Below are 17400 nucleotides of genomic sequence, written 5' to 3'. Positions count from 1 at the left end.
TTGTCTCAATCCGGATTCCCTGCCTCCTGCACCAGTCAAACCTGATGGGTATTACAGAGTCCCTAACTCTCACCAATTTCTTTTCAAAAGCCATAATGCTGACCCTGAGACCATTTCTCAAGGCCCCAAGGGAATGAAGGCCTCTACTGCCAAGAACCCACTACCTTCCGAAAGGGAATCTAGATCCTTAGAAAGGTGGGGGGAAAAAGGTATACACCTCGACCACCCTAGCCATGAGGGCCTTAAATTGTCAGTTCCATATGCTTAAATATCAGCAGTTTCTGTTATCTCAATTAAGGAACAAGATATCTCAACCTGAACAACCAGATTTGAAGGAATTGCAGGATATGATGCATAGTGCAGAACAAGTGGGTAAACACACCTTACAATGTGGTTATGATGCCTTAGAGGCCTCTAGTAGAGCCGCTGCTACAGGAGCAGTCATTCGTAGACATGCCTGGCTTAGAGAACAAAGCTTGCCTGATCATGTTAAAGCTAAACTAGTAGATGCTCCTTTACAAAAGGATGTGCTATTTGGTACTAATGCTGAGGAGATGATACTACGGAAAATGGAAGAAAAAGCTAAATCTATGCAAACTGTCAAGGCTTTTCTACAGGTACAGCCACCTCGTTTTAGTAGAAACTGGCCTACAAAAAACTGGTCCTTTCCAGCCACAGACAAACTCCAAAGAGGCAGATACAGGCGCTCAAGGGGCAGAGGACAATCTCGAGGATCATATAGAGGCAGGCAATGGCCAACTCAAGCACCAAGAGGTGGCGAAGACAGTGCACAGCAATACAGAAAGCAAACCCAAGGACTTCCCCCTTTTCATGCCAAGCAAATCTCAGCTGGCAGCTCCCTTGGGAGGAAAGCTGGCACTATTTTCAGGAAATTGGCATATTATCACAACAGACAAATGGATCCTGGACATAATAAACAGAGGCTACAGATTTCATTTTCACACTCTTCCAAAAATGAGAGGCATGCCAAACCTGCCACACAATCAAAGGGCAGAGGCACAAATACAAATTACAAAACTCATGGACATGAAAGCCATTCAAGAGGTTCCGACTCACGAACAAGGCCAAGGTTTTTATTCCAGACTTTTCCTGGTACCAAGAAAAGGAACCGACTGGAGACCCATTTTGGACTTATCCATCCTAAATACATTTCTACTGTACCAAAATTCAAGATGCTCACATTACAGCAGCTTCTTCCCATGCTGGGCAAGGAGTTTTGGCTGGTAACATTGGACCTCAAGGAGGCATACCTGCATGTCCCAATCAGACAAAGCTGCAGAAGATACCTCAGATTTCTTGCAGGTTCAATCCACTATCAATTCTCTGCATTGCCCTTTGGCTTATCTACTGCGCCCAGAGTATTCACAAAATGCCTGGCATCAGTAATTGCCTACTGCAGACTTCAAGGGATACAAATTTACCCTTATTTGGACGACTGCCTGATCCAAGCGGACAGCAAGCACACTCTTTTGGAACATCTGGCATATGCAACACGGTTACTGAATTCTCTGGGATACACAATCAACAAAGAGAAATCCAGGCTAATACCATCTCAGAAAATAACTTTCCTGGGTGCCAACTTGGACACAAACACCCAGATGGCCTATCTCACGCCAGAAAAACAAGGGCAACTAACTCAGTACTTCAAAACACTAGCAAATTGTACCAGGCTTTACTGCAAGGAAAATCCTGCAGGCTCTGGGCTTCATGGCATCTTGCATTCTTTTAATCCCATGTGCAAAGTTGCATATGAAAAAGCTTCAATGGTACCTAAAAAGCCTATGGTCTCAACACAGCCATGATTTGGAAACAATAATACCAATAATTCCATGTTTGCAAAAGGAATTTCAATGGTGGGCCCAAGCATGTCAAACAAACGCAGGTCTCCCATTCTGCAAGCCTCAAGCAAATCAAGTCATCACAACAGACACCTCAGATTACGCCTTGGGGGCGCACATGACAGGCAGGTGCATTCAGGGCAAATGGTCCCAAAAGGAAAAGCACCTTCACATCAATCAAAAAGAAATGCTAGCAGTAATAAATGCAATTACAGCATTTAAGGACCTCCTGCATCCAGGGCAATTATTGATAAAAACAGACAACACCACAGTAATGTGGTACATAAACAAACAAGGAGGAACACATTCATATCCCCTGTGCAGACTAGCCATGACACTTTGGAACTTGGCTCTGGAATGGCAAATTGAACTTCAAGCACAGTACTTGCCAGGTTTGGAAAACACGCTGGCAGGCAATCTAAGCAGAAATATGACAGATCCACACGAATGGAAGCTGCATCCACAGGTGTTTACAAAGATAATCCAAGCATGGGGAAGGCCAGACATAGATCTCTTCGCCTCCCACAGGAACCATCAACTGGAAAAGTTTTGTTCAAGGACTTTTCATCCAAAGGCCTGGAGGGTGGACGCCCTTTCATTCAGTTGGACAGCATGGACAGTGTACGCTTTCCCACCTCTGCCTCTTCTACCCAAGGTGCTCTTGAAAGCAAGAACAGACAGACCGAAGATGATACTGATTGCTCCAGACTGGCCAAGACAGCACTGGTACCCACTCCTAAGGAGCCTAACACATACTCCTCCCTGGCCTCTACTTCTAATGCCTCTTCTGCTAACTCAGCACAGCTACAAAACTCTGCACAGTCAGTTGAAAACACTCAATCTTGCTGCATGGAAAATTCCTTAACACCACAGCAGACCCTACTCTCCAAAGAGGTTCAGGATGTCATTCTGGAGGCCAGAAGGCCATCTACTAGGAAGACTTACTCCGCAAAATGGAAATGGTTTTGCTCTTGGAATGAGAAAAAAGGCCAGGACCCTAGAAAACTGAATTTGCCTTGGGTATTACAGTATCTTGCTGAGCTGCTGAACAGTGGACTTTCATTTTCCTCCATAAAAATCCATGCCTCAGCCATTTCTGCAGAATTCAACACGGATCCACCGTTATTCTCTCACCCACTTTTAAGACAATTCCTCAGAGGGGCTAAGAATATAAGACCACCAAGGAAACAACCAGTGCCAGCCTGGGATCTTAATTACATTCTAGAAAAATTAACATTGCCTCCCTTTGAACCAGCTGCCTCAACAGATTTGCAATATTTGTCCTGGAAAACAGCTTTCCTTCTGGCCATTACCTCAGCTCGTAGGGTTTGAACTACAAGCCCTCATGGCTGTGCAGCCCTTTCTTATCTTCCATCAGGACAGGGTTTCCCTTCGAACCAACCCGTCATTTATGCCTAAAGTGGTATCCAGGGTAGCTTTAAATCAAGCCATAAACTTACCTACCTTTTACCCCAATCCTCAAAACAAAGGAGAAAGGCTGCTACATTCCTTAGACATCCATAGACAGCTACGTTACTATTTGGACAGAACAAAGCCTTTCAGGAAATCACAACAACTTTTTGTGTCTTATGCTGTAGGAGCTCAAGGGAAGTCTGTTACCAAACAGACAATCTCTAAATGGATAGCCACTGCATACGATTTTGTTACTCCTATCATGGGAAATCTGTCCCTGTAGGCATCAGACCACACTCCACCAGGGCCACAGCTACCTCTACAGCCTTCCTCAGAGGAGTTCCTACCAAAGATATCTTGGAGGCAGCCACTTGGAGTTCTGTACATACCTGTACATACCTTCACAAGACACTACCACCTGCCTTTATATTCCAAAACTAGAGCAGGCTTTGCTACTGCTGTGTTGCAGGGCATTCTGGCTCACCCCAGTTCTACCTAGTGCCTACCACCCTGTGCGCAGCTTTGGGATTCTACCCATATGTGATTACTGCAGCTGTATGCACGATGAACATAGTACAGTTTTGTACCTACCATAAATGTAGATGTTCGAGTGCTAATACAGCTGCAGTACAGGTTTCCCTCCCTCCTTCCCCTCTAGGTATAGGACTAGTGGCCAACACCTCCTCATACAACTTATTTTGGGTTATCCTCATATGGTGTATTTGCTTGCAACTACTCTTTTTTGATAACATTGCATTGCTTGTATATATCATATATATATATATATATATATATATATATATATATATATTATCTATTGCCTTCCTTTTGGGGGCACCTGACATTTGGTGCAAGAAAGACTGGAGAACATGGCGTCGGCTGTTACTTATATACCCCTGTCGCACTGACGTCAGGGAAGAAGGTGACAACAACCGACGCCGGACCAAGACTTTGGAATTCGGCCGACCGAGGACCCGCCTGACGGCAGAGAACCCATATGTGATTACTGCAGCTGTATTAGCACTCGAACATCTACATTTATGGTAGGTACAAAACTGTACTTTCTCCCTTCTCATGCAACTGTCCAGGGGGGAAAATGTTCTCAGAGTAGACTTACTCAAATAGGGCAAAATAAGTCTCTGACTGAACTTTTTATATATTGGGATTATTCAAACTGTATGGATGATATTTTGATCCCTTTTAGGCATCTTCTTTCTGAGGGCATGCAGCAGGTATTAGTAGGCAAGAAAACCTAATACTTGGAAACCTTATTTATTAAAATGGAAATTTTTTTTCTTTTTCGTGCTAGACTAGAGGAATGGACTCATATTGTACCCCTGGTTCTCTACTACCTGTATGAAGTGCTCAATTGCCCTAGCATGCACCTCAACAAAGCTACATGTGATTGCCAATTCAGACTACCTGCCATTTGATCCTCCTCTTTCATCAGCTAACAAATTTTAAAAGGAGCTTTTTCACATTAGATCACAGAGAAAACATTTTTTTGAGACCAAGATTTTGTTTTGGAAAAGCCTACTAAACTTCCTGTTGAGCCAATGGCCATCTCTTCATCTGTTCCCTAAAGTTTGTAGCCTGGAAGATGGCCTTGCTGGTAGCTCTGGCTTCACAGAGACTAGTATTTGAATTACAGGCCCTTATATCGATTCTGCCTTCTTTAATCTTTTAAAAGGACAAGGTGAGTCTTGGAACCAATCAATCCTTTATGCCTAAAGTTGCCTCTGAACTTACTGTTTAATCTGACCAGCTCGCCGTTTCCTGTCTTGATTCTCAAAACAAAGGAGAGACAATTCTTCTTTGCCTGATTAGGTTTGTCCAGATAGAATTTCAGCTGTCTGCGAACTAAAGACTCACTTATTGTGTTGTATGATGGTAGGAAAAAAGGAAAGCCTGTATCTAAACGAGCCGTCTATAGATGGCTTTCCCATTCCATTAAGTTTTGATATTCTAACCATGGCAAAAATCTACCTTGGAATTTCAAGACTCATTCTGGTGCTTTCTTGAAAGAGGTGGACTTGGTTTATAATTGAAGCAGCTAACTGATATTCAGTTCACACATTAACAAGTGTTCCAGGTTGGATTTTATTGACAGAGCAGGCTTCAGTAGAGCTGATTTTTTTTTTTTTGTTAGGGAAGTCTGGATTCTGTTCCTATCCACCCTTTCTTTTTCAGTTTAGGCATTTGTCGCATACGTAATGACTACTACAGTCACAATCAAAAGAAGGACATTGTACAGTTATGTAATTGACTTGCCATAGCAGATGTTTGAATAGATTACTGTTAACAGTACTGATACCCTCCCTCTATCTCACCGGTTTACTCCTTCCCTGGCTGGGGGAGGGATATCCTTCTCCTTTTGTCTTTCTTGGCAAGATTTTACTTGGTGCTTCTTCAGCCTTCCTTTTTTAGCACACAAGCTGAGTTTTGGTGCATCCTTGCATCCCTTTTGTACTAGGCTTGTAAAGGCTCCAGGGCCATTAGCCTAATACACACCTATGAACTAGTGCATTGTGTTGTGTTAAAGGCGGGTGTTTGGCATGGGAGGATAGAACCTGTTGCTTTGTAGACTGGCTGCAGATGTATGGTATACTTGGCAGTGATCTATTTCAATATCAACTCTTATAGTAAGCCAACTACACAACTGTACTTTTTGTGAGACCTCTTTATATTGGTGATGAATTTTTTTTTTGAGTCTAGCACTGGTGCCAATTACTGTACCGCTGGAGTTGATATACTCAGTGCTGATGTGGTTTCTGATGTCAGTCTGTGCATCAACATTTCACTTTTTATTGCAACAACTTTTCTTGGTACTTATTTCTCCACGAATTCTAACCAGAAGCCATCCTTGTTACTGAATGGATTCCTTGCCTTCATGTTCTTCTCGGCTAAGCCTAGAGGACTGGAGCCAACAAAAAGATCAGTTTCCAAGTCTGAATCCCTCTCAGCTTTCTCCTTATCATTAGACCCCTCCCACAAAGGAGACCAAGGAAGTAAACATGCAAGAGGAAGCATGTTGATTCCCCTTTGTAGTTTTCTAATGTAGGCTCAGGAGCTGGAAAAAGATAATTCCCTAGCATCTGCTCCAGCTGATCCTAGATTTGGGACTATCGTAGAGCTTATGCAAAAATGTGGTGAATGACACTCTACCTCCTTTCCCCTGGGAAGTCTTGCAGAATCATAGCTCTCAACCTTCCATCTCCAAAATGAGGAACACTAGCCTTCATAATGTGGAACAAATGGGCAAAATGTGGAACACATACTAATGGTTTACTAACAACTTCAACTAGGAAGGCTATAGGATGGGTAAAATATGCTAGTTTCACATATAAATAAGACCTTTTAATGAATTAATATGATTTAATTTCTATTTACCATGGGTTTCACTGAAAAAAGTTCCAAACACTGAATGTGTGATAGTCTTTCAATGTTGAACTTTGAAGAACATGAACTTTTAAGACCTCAAATGAGGTACGTTCCCCATAATGAGGTACACATGAGAGGTATGTGCAGAATGCTTTTGATTTCCTCGCTCAACCTCCTACATACTGCCCCTTGCTAAAATGATGATTTCTGCTGAAGTCAGGGAGGCATGGAAATATCCCCATGTAGTGATCTCCATCCTTATTAAACTGGATGGGATAATCTAGCCAGTGACCCTAGTGAGAGTCCAAAGTTGCTGTGGTAGCCCAAAATGCAGCAACCCACCGTCAGCAGAGAGCTTAGAATGCTACATTGCTGCGGGAAACCTATTTTTGCATCATACACCTTTTCTTTAAAGATGTTCAAATTATCTTTTGACATATATTTTTCCCATTAGATTGGCAATCAAATAAGCAAGTCGTTGCAACAGTTGCTAGGAAGTAATAAAGTTTAAATAAAAAATATTTTTGTCTTCCATGTCTAATATGATCATTACTGCCATGTAACAAAACTGATGGAGCAGTGAGCACCAGTTATACTGCTTTCCACCAAACCTGGATGCGCCTGGTAGTTTTTTGCCAACAAATTCAAAGTGTTTTTCATTGATGTTCTCTTTATGGTTCCAACATTTTCAGGTGAAAAGCAGGAGGATAAACTGTAGGAGAGTGAAAAGGAGGGTAAAGCTGTAGGACTGTGTGTGCCTGCCTGCTTCTGGACACCTCAGCAGACCTTTTCTAGGATGTGGAAGAGTCCTTGGCATTTATGATCCAAGTGAAAGTAAGAGGAGCAGAGAAACCAGCAATTTAGAAAGAAAGAACTCAGATGTTCTTCGTGTTTCATCTGCCTGCAGGTAGCCCTCAGTCGGCCTGAATACCAGAGTCTTGGAATTTCTGCATAAGATGCTGTTGCTTATTCCATGACATCAGGTCGTCAGGGGTATAAAACAAGCAGCCGATGCCATTACATCAGCTTCTCTTGCCGTGCAGTGTCTGAAGCAGAAGCAATTCGCAAGTGCCGGTTGGCCGCCTCCTGAAATTTTCATTTTTCGAGTTTCAGACCTGAAGTCTTCTAAAAGATAAGTACCCCGTTGGGTATCCTTTTTTGTTGCTCTAATCAATGTCAGAAAAAGTTAATTGTCTCGCCTGTGGAAAGCAAATACCTCACAGAGATTTTCGTTCTTACTGCGTCACCTGTTTATGCCCAGCCCGCAACGTTCCTCGCTGTCGGTTTTGTGCCTTGTTCAACGCCCGAACTATTCATCGGGCTATTTCTGTCTCTAAATTCTTTTGCTCTCCGTATTCCGAAATGGCTTCGATAAGCCATCCGCCTACTGATCTTCGGAAAAAACGTAAGGATAAAGACAGAGACAGACTACATAAGTCCAAAACTGGTGACGACGCTTCCATTAAGCTAGTCGCCAATCCGCCGGTACTCAGTGAGGCGCTTTCGCAGCATCTGGTACCCGCTTCTACAGATTCACAAGCCTCTACTGAGGACTCATTCAGAGTGTATGCCGCGAGATGCTTCTTCGACTATGGAACCTGCAGATGTCTCTACCTTGGGATGGGTCTGGAGCTGCTGTGCAGGCACCGGCTTCTGATGGGGTGTATTCAGGCCTTCCGATTTTCATATTAAACCAACTACTTTGTTTCAAACCAGAAATTACAAATTTCTCAGGCCCAGAGTTTGCACTACGCCTAGGAAACTGATGACCAAAGCGCATTCTCAGGCCCACATGCCTCAAACAAATGCTTAGAATGGCTTAAGATCTTATTGCTTTAATTAGGGGAAGCTAGCCTTCCCCTTCAAAAAGACCAAGAACTGATTTTCCTTCTGATTCTTCAGATCCTGAGTCGGTTAACTCTGATCCTTCTGATTAGCAAGGACATACCTTTATGTACCTATGAGGATTCTGATGCAGAGGATTCCATTCCCTCTGCTTCCCCACCAGAAGATTTTTCCTTTGAAACCCGCATACCCTAAGAGAACATTTTCCGCTGGGAGTGCCAGGACTACCCACAGTCCAAAAAGAGACTTGGGGAATTTTTAAACTCAGTACAGATCTCTAGCTATCCCTCCTGTCCTGGAAATTGTAGAGGATGTCTTCTTGGAATACAGCCTTACCCCTGATACTTACCTCCAGCTCCCAGGAAACCTGACCGGTACTACAGAGTACCTGACTCCCACAAGTTCCTTTTTAAGAATCCTACTGCAGATCCAGAGACCATTTCCCAGGGACCTAAAGGCATTAAGGCTACAACAGCCAAAAACCCTACCCCTTCGGACAGGGACTCTACGGCTTTAGACAGATGGGGTAAGAAGGTATACACCTGTGCTACTCTTGCCATCAGGGCTTTAAATTGACAATTTCATATGTTAAAGTATCGGCAACATATTATGGAGCTAATTAAATAGAAAATGATGTTGATTCCTGATTGTGCAGAACATAAAGATGTATAAGAGTTAATGCATGCTGCTAACCAAGTTGGAAAACATACTTTGCAATGTGGTTTTGATGCCTTAGAAGCATCTTCCAGGGCTGCTGTCACTGGGTCTGTTCTTAGAAGGCATGCTTAGCTAAAGGAACAAATCTTGCCAGACCATGTCAAAGCAAAATTACTAGATGCACCATTAAGTCAAGAACACCTGTTTGGTAATAAAGCAGAAGTCCTCAAAAAGATGGAGGAAAAAGCTAAATCTATGCAAACTGTTAAAGGTTTCCTACAGGTACAGCCACCTAGATTCAGTAGGCATTGGCCTTCTAAAAACTGGTCCTTCCCAGTCCCTCGCAGACCTTCTCATTCCAAACCCAGGTGCAGCAGACTACCAAGATTGCAGTCTCAGGGTGCGCACAGATTTAAGCAATGGAGTGCTCCCACCTCTAAAACAGAGAGTGGTAAGCCACCATCCTATGATAAAATCTCGCAATGTCTTATCCTTAACTCTTCCAAGCCTTGCCTAAGTACTTGTACACTTAGGAGGAAAACCTGCCCTGCATGCAAAAAACTGGGAGTACATCACCCAGAACAGATGGGTATTGAACATTGTATCCCAGGGATACAGATTCTACTTTCACTCACTGCCAACCCCAAGCGGATGGCCAGAACACCCCCCAAACCAGTGGGCAGAGGCCCAAAAGCAAATACTTTCTCTTCTCAGTATCAAGGCTAAGGCTATTAAACCTGTCCCAGCAGAGCAAAGGTGACAAGGTTTTTACTCCAGACTGTTTCTGGTACCCAGAAAAGAAAACTCTTGGCGCCCTATCTTGGAGCTATCTATTCTCAACACCTTTCTGGTGGTTCCAAGATTCAAAATGCTTACTCTCCAACGGCTGCTTCCTATGCTAGCCAAGGACTCCTGGCTAGCCACTCTGGACTTAAAAGAAGCTCATCTGCACATCCCCATAAGGGAATCTTTAAGGAAATATCTACGTTTCATAGCAGGTTCTCTGCACTTCCCTTTGGCTTATCTACTGTGCCCAAGGTATTCACAAAATGCCTAGCTCCAGCCATTTCATATTGCAGGCAAAGAAAAATTCAAATTTACCCATACTTTGACGATTGCCTGATTCAGGCTGACAGTCAGGAATTGCTACTCCAGCACCTGACATTTGTAAAGAGACCTCTAACTTCACTGAGGTACACCATCAACGAAAAGAAATCACATCAGGTACCCAGTCAACAGATTGTATTCCCGGGAGCAAGCTTGAACACAGCTTCACAGATGGCATTCTTCACTCCAGAAAAACAAAATATATTTGACAAACTACTTCAATCTACTGGCCACCAAAACCGAGTTATCTGCAAGAAAAATACTGCAAGCCCTAGGGTTCATGGCGTCTTGCATTCTACTAATTCCATATGCAAGACTGCATATGAGGAAACTTCAGTGGTACTTACAAAGTCTATGGTGTCAACATTCTCGGAACCTGGAAACAATGATTCCTATCATTCCTTGCCTAAGGGCAGAGTTCATTTGGTGGGCAGAAGCCTGCTACCACAACAAAGGACTCTCTCTCACTCAACCCCCTGCTGCCCAAACCCTAACAGGCGCATCAGACTATGCATGGGGGGCTCACATGGCAGGACAATGTTTTCAAGGCAAATTGATCCCAAAGCAAATGCACCTGCATATCAATCAAAAAGAAATGTTAGGTATACAGAATGCTCTGACAGCCTCAAACGCCTTATTCTTCTAGGATGACTATTGATAAAGACAGACAACACCACAGTTATGTGCTACATAAACAAACCGGGGGAACCCATTCCCAGCCACTATGCAGGTTAGCCATGGCTCTGTGGAACACAGCCTTGAGCAATCAAGTGCACCTGCAAGCTCAATTCCTACCAGGCAAACTAAATTCACTGGTAGACGACTTGAGCAGAAATCTAATGGACCCACACGAGTGGAAACTAGAACCCAAATCATTCATGCTTCTGATCCACAGGTGGGGGGCACCAGAGGTGGACCTCTTTACTTCCCCTCAGAACTATCAACTGAGCAAATATTGCACCAGAACTCCCCACAGCCAAGCATGGAAAGTGGATGCTCTGTCCTTTACATGGGAAAACATCTCAATCTATGCCATTCCCCCTCTGCCCCTCCTCTTGAAGGTTCTACTAAAGATAAAACAGGACAAGCCAAGGACAATCCTGATTGCACCAGACTGGCCATGCCAACACTGGTACCCACTTTTGCGCAGTCTGACAGTACTGCCACCATGGCACCTGCCTCAGACCCACTCCCTGCTGTTCCAGCAGGAGGGCCAGATTTTGTGCCCTCCACTACAAACCCTGACCCTAGCAGCCTGGCTCATCCCCTGAACTCAGCAACCCTCAGTAAACAGGTGCTGGATGTCATCCTTGAGGCAAGGAGGCCTAGTACTAGAAAATCCTATTCAGAAAAGTGGAGAAGATATTGTTCTTGGGGCCACTCTCAAGGAATGGACACAACTGTGCCCAGCTTACCTCATATACTAGATTACTTAACAGAAATGCTCCACAAAGGCCTATCCTTCTCTTCAATTAAGATTCATGCCTCTGCCATCTCTGCTCATAATAATACTGAGCCACCCCTCTTCCCTCATCCTCTGGTCAAACAGTTCCTGAGAGGAGCCAAAAATTTAAGACCCCCAGGAGAGTTCCCACTCCAGCCTGGGACCTCAACTTTGTGTTGGAAAACCTCACGCTTCTACCCTTTGAACCTGATGCTTCAGCAGAGTTAAAATTCCTCTCCTGGAAAACAGCCTTACTTCTAGCTATTACTTCAGCAAGAAGAGTGTCTGAATTGCAGGCCCTTATGGCTGTGGAACCCTTCATTATCTTCCATGAGGACAGGGTTTCCCTCAGGACTAACCCATCATTTATGCCCAAGGTGGTATCTAGTGTGGCTTTAAACCAGTCCATTCATTTGCCAACTTTTTTCCCTAATCCTCAGAATAAAGGAGAAAGGATCCTGCACTCCCTGGATGTGCACAGACAGCTTAGGTTCTATCTGGACAGGACTAAACCTTTCAGAAAATCTGACCAGCTGCTAGTCAGCTTTGCTACAGGAGCAGAGGGCAAGGCCATTTCAAAGCAAACCATTTCTAAATGGATGGCACACTGCATCCATTTCCGCTACAAACACCATGGGAAACCTACCCCACGGGATCAGAACACATTCCACTAGGGCTACATCAACCTCTACAGCATTTCTCAGGGGAGTCCCTACTAGAGACATCCTGGAAGCTGCAACCTGGAGCTTTGTCCACACTTTCACCAAGCATTACCACTTACCTATCTTTTCTAAATCCAGAGCTGGATTTGCCACAGCAGTCTTACAGGGCCTGCTTGCCAGCCCTAATGCTTCTTGACTGCTTCCACCCATCCTCAGCTTTGGGAATCAACCCAAATGTGGTGACTGCAACAGTGAAACATGAATAACATAGTACAGTTGTGTACACTTACCATAAATGTAGATGTTCGAGTGTATTCACTGTTGCAATCCTGGTTACCCTCCCTCCAGCCCCCCTGACTTCTCTATACTTCTAACTATTTTTGTTTGTTTGGCCAAATTTTATAACATTGGTATTTACTTTCTACTGGGGGTGTTCCACACCATTGAACTAGTCCGTTACTTTAAAGTCTGAGGTTAATACAGGATTAGAAATTATACAAGACACCAAGGCTCAAACTTAACAATTTATTGAACAAAAATTTACTAGATAAACAGAAAAAGACTAATAAATCATGTACTTACAAGCATATGCATAAACAAAATCATCTTTGCCACTGATAGGGAGACTTCAATCCTATCCAGTGCTGCTATCTGTTCAGTCAAGGCAAGGCCGACACTGGCAAAATGGCTCTAAGCTCAGATGTTCATCGTGTTTCACTGTTGCAGTCATTACGCTGGCAGGCTACCCGCAGTTGGCCAGAGTTCCAAAGTCTGGGTCCGGCGTCGGTTGCGGTCGCCTCCTCCCTGACGTCAGTGCGCCAGGGGTATAAAAGATGCAGCCGGTGCCATTTTCTTCAGTCTTTCTTGCCGCGCGGTGCTCGAAGCAAACGCAGTTAGCAAGTGCTGGTCGGCCGACTCCTGAGATTTTCAAATTCGAATTTCAGATCCGAAGTCTTCATTAAAGCTAAGTACCCCGTTGGGGAAACTTTTTTCTTACCCCAGACCAATGTCAGAAAAAGTTAATAATTGTATTTCTTGTGGGAAGCAAATACCTCATAAGGATCTTCATTCTTACTGTATTCCTTGCCTAGGCCCTGACCACGACGTTACTAGTTGTCGGTTTTGTGCTAGATTTAAGCAACGCACTATTAAGCGTCGGTACGATTTTGCATTTCATTATTTTGGAGGAAGATTCAATTTATATAATGCTGTCTGAACAGCCGACTACTGGAGTTTATAAAAAGCACAAAGAAAAAGAAAAGGACAGGCATCTGAGGTCCAAAACTGACGAGGCTTCCGTTAGGCCTGTCGCCAGTTCTAAGTGAGGCGCTTTCGCAGCCCCTGACGCCAGCTACCTCAGAGCCACAGGCCGCTTCCGACTCCCACGTGGAGCCGACTAGGACGCTGGAAACTCAAGGTATTGGGCACTCGGAAACTATTCCCTCAGATGGGTCCTGAGCCGCTGAGCAGGCATCGGCTTCTGAGAGTTGTTTTCAGGCCTACACAGTTATATGTAAAGACATCTTCAGCTTCAAAGGCAAAGACTAAAGCAGCTCTAAAGACAAAGAAACAAGTACAGCATTCTCCTGGACAGGCCTCCATGCCTAAAAAACAGATGCTTAAAATGGCTGAAGACCTAATTACTTTTATCAGGGGTTCACATCCCCCTCTTGATAAGAGGCCCAGGCAAGAGATGAAACCTGATCTGAAGATTCATATTCTTATTTCTTCTGATTCCTCTTCTGAACAGGAATATTCCCTTCCTCCCTATGAGGATTCTGATGCTGAAGAATCTATCCCTTCAGCCTCACCTCCTGAGGATTATTCTTTTGGGGAGACTCTGCATACTATGAGGGAGCATTTCCATTGGGAGAGCCAAGATTACTCAGAATCCAATCAAAGGCTCAGAGACTTCCTTTTATTACCCCAGCACAGGCCCCTTGCTATTCCTTCTGTTTTAGACATTGTAGATGATGTATTTTCTGTCTGTCTCCTGACTCTTTACCACCAGCTCCTGTTAAGCCAGACAGATACTACAGGGTTCCTGATTCTCATAAATTTCTTTACAAAAACACTGCTCCTGACCCAGAAACTATTTCTCATGGTCCCAAGGGGGTCAAGGCTTCCACTGCAAAAAAACCTATCCCCTCTGATAGGGATTTAAGGGCCCTGGACAGATGGGGGAAAAAGATTTATACTTCTGTTACCCTGGCTGTAAGAGCTTTAAATTGTCAGTTTTATATGCTTAAATATCAGCAATATCTTATGTCACTGCTTAAACAGAAAATGTTGACATTCAGAATGTGCAGAAAACAAAGAAATGCAGGATTTATTGCATGCAGCTGAACAAGTGGGAAAGCATACTTTGCAATGTGGTTTTGATTCTCTAGAGGCCTCCTGCAGGGCCGCAGTTTCAGGTTCTGTCATTAGGAGGCATGCTTGGTTAAAAGAACAGAATCTGCCCGATCATGCCAAAGCAAAGCTATTAGATGCTCCATTACAACATGATACCTTGTTTGGTGTTAAAGCAGAAGAGGTGTTGAAGAAAATGGAGGACAAAGCTAAATCTATGCAAACAGCGAAGGATTTCTTACAGGTACAGCCTCCCAGATTTAGCAGGAACTGGCCTACAAAGAATTGGTCCTTTCCAGTGTCATACAGGCCACAAAGAGGCAGATACAGACGCCCCAGAGGCAGATCACAACCCCAAGGCTCATACAGGCCTAAACCATGGGGTGCTTCTACCTCCAAAAGCGGATAGGAAAAATCACAGCCATACAGGAAACAGACTTTCCCCTGCCAGTGCCAAGCACTTATCTTCTGGCAGCTCCTTTGGGGGGAAAACTAGCACTTTTTTCACAAAATTGGCACATGATCGCCCAGGACAAATGGGTCTTAAATATCGTATCTCAAGGCTACAGGTTCCACTTTCACACCCTGCCAAGGCCAAATGGTATGCCAGACCTGCCACGCAATCAGTGGGCAGAGGCACAAAAACAAGTTTCATCCCTCATGGACATGAGAGCCATTCAGCAAGTACCTCAGCAAGAGCAGGGACAAGGATTTTACTCAAGGCTATTCTTGGTACCCAGAAAGAACAAAGCCTGGAGACCAATACTGGACCTGTCTATCCTAAACACATTCCTGGATATTCCAAAATTCAAAATGTTAACTCTGCAGCAGTTTCTGCCCATGTTGGGCAAGAAGGCTTGGCTTGTGACTTTAGACCTAAAAGAGGCATACCTGCATGTCCCAGTCAGACACTCATGCAGAAGATACCTCAGATTTATAGCTGGCTCAATGCACTACCAATTCTCTGCACTGCCCTTTGGCTTATCTACTGCGCCCAGGGTCTTCACAAAATGCCTGGCACCAGTAATTGCATTTTGCAGACAGAGGAATACAAATATATCCGTACTTGGACGACTGCCTTATTCAAGCAGAGAACAAGGACATCCTACTACAGCATCTGGTGTTTGTAAAAAGATTACTAACAGGTCTAGGGTACACAGTAAATGAAAAGAAATCAAAGCTTGTACCCTCTCGAGATAATATTCCTGGGTGCAAGCTTAAATACAACTGCCTAGATGGCGTATCTCACGCCATACAAACACAGACAACTGACTACTTATTTCAAAATGTTGGCAACAAAGACCCAGTTATTTGCAAAAAAAATTCTGCAGGCTTTGGGCTTAATGGCATCCTGCATACTGCTAATTCCATATGCAAGACTGCATATGAGGAAACTTCAATGGTATCTGAAAAGTGTTTGGACTCAACATTGCCACAGCCTGGAAACAATAATTACCCCCATTCCCTGCCTGCAACAGGAGTTTTGATGGTGGGCAAAAGCCTGTCACCTCAACACGGGACAGCTATTCACCTTACCCACAGCCAGGCAGACATTGACAACAGATGCATCAGATTATGACTGGGGGGCCCATATGGCAGAAAGATGTATTCAGGGCACATGGTCCGCAAGTCAAATGCATCTACATATCAATCAAAAAGAGATGCTAGCTGTTAAGAATGCCCTGACAACCTTCAAGGATCAACTTCATCCAGGACAACTACTGATAGACGGACAATACTACAGTCATGTGGTACATAAACAAGCAGGTGGGGGGGGGTGCGCATTCCTACCCCCTCTGCAGACTAGCCATGAACTTGTGGGACACAGCACTGACTTACCAAATACATCTGCAAGCACAATTCCTACCAGGAAGGATAAATACTCTGGTAGACGAACTAAGCAGAAACCTAATGGATCCCCACGAGTGGAAATTGGATCCACAAGTTGTAGCATGATAACACGGAACTGGGGATGCCTGGACGTAGACCTATTTGCCTCCCCCTCACAACTGCCAACTACAGAGATTCTGCACAAGGACTTATCACAAGCAAGTATGGAAAGTGGATGCTCTATCTTTCAGCTGGAAAAACCTAACAGTATATGCCTTTCCTCCTCTGCCTCTCCTCCCCAAGGTACTCCTCAAAGTCAGACAAGAGAAGCCACAAATGATACTGATTTCCCCAGACTGGCCCCGTCAGCACTGCTACCCAATCCTAAAGAGCTTGTCTCACTGCCCAGCTTGGACATTACCTCAGATTCCTCACTTATTGACCCAGCAAGGCAGTCTGATACTGCACAGCCAACTCAGGACCTTAAACCTGGCAGCATGGCAGATAATGTAGCCATTCAAGACACACCTCTCTCTAAAGCAGTGATGGATGTTATTTTGGAGGCCAGGAGGCCTAGCACCAGAAAATCTTATGCAGAAAAATGGAAGAGATTCTGTGCTTGGAACTAGACACTAGGTATTGACACGACTGTTCCAAATATTCCTCAAATTTTGCAATACTTAACTGAGATGCTGGATAAAGACCTTTCTTTTTCATCTATTAAAATTCATGCCTCTGCCATTTCAGCTCATTACAATACAGAACCACCTATTTTTTTCTCATCCATTGCTAAGGCAGTACCTCAGAGGGGCCAAAAACATAAGACCTCGCTTGAGACCTCAAATATGTC

The 17400-nt window shown here is 44.1% G+C and overlaps 1 protein-coding gene across 1 annotated transcript in view; it reads left to right on the top strand.

Moving 5' to 3' along the window:
* Positions 1–17400, top strand: part of DEPDC1 (DEP domain containing 1) — a 1033362-nt gene that overhangs the window by 129881 nt on the left and 886081 nt on the right. The gene's annotated exons all lie outside the window — the stretch shown is intronic.

This window comes from Protopterus annectens, chromosome 10.part0, assembly GCF_019279795.1.
Source record: "Protopterus annectens isolate FY-2018-M chromosome 10.part0, PAN1.0, whole genome shotgun sequence".
In the NCBI taxonomy this organism is placed as follows: Eukaryota; Metazoa; Chordata; order Ceratodontiformes; family Protopteridae; genus Protopterus; species Protopterus annectens.
The sequence above is the reverse complement of the archived record's forward strand: the minus strand, read 5'-3'. Positions and strand labels throughout refer to the sequence as shown.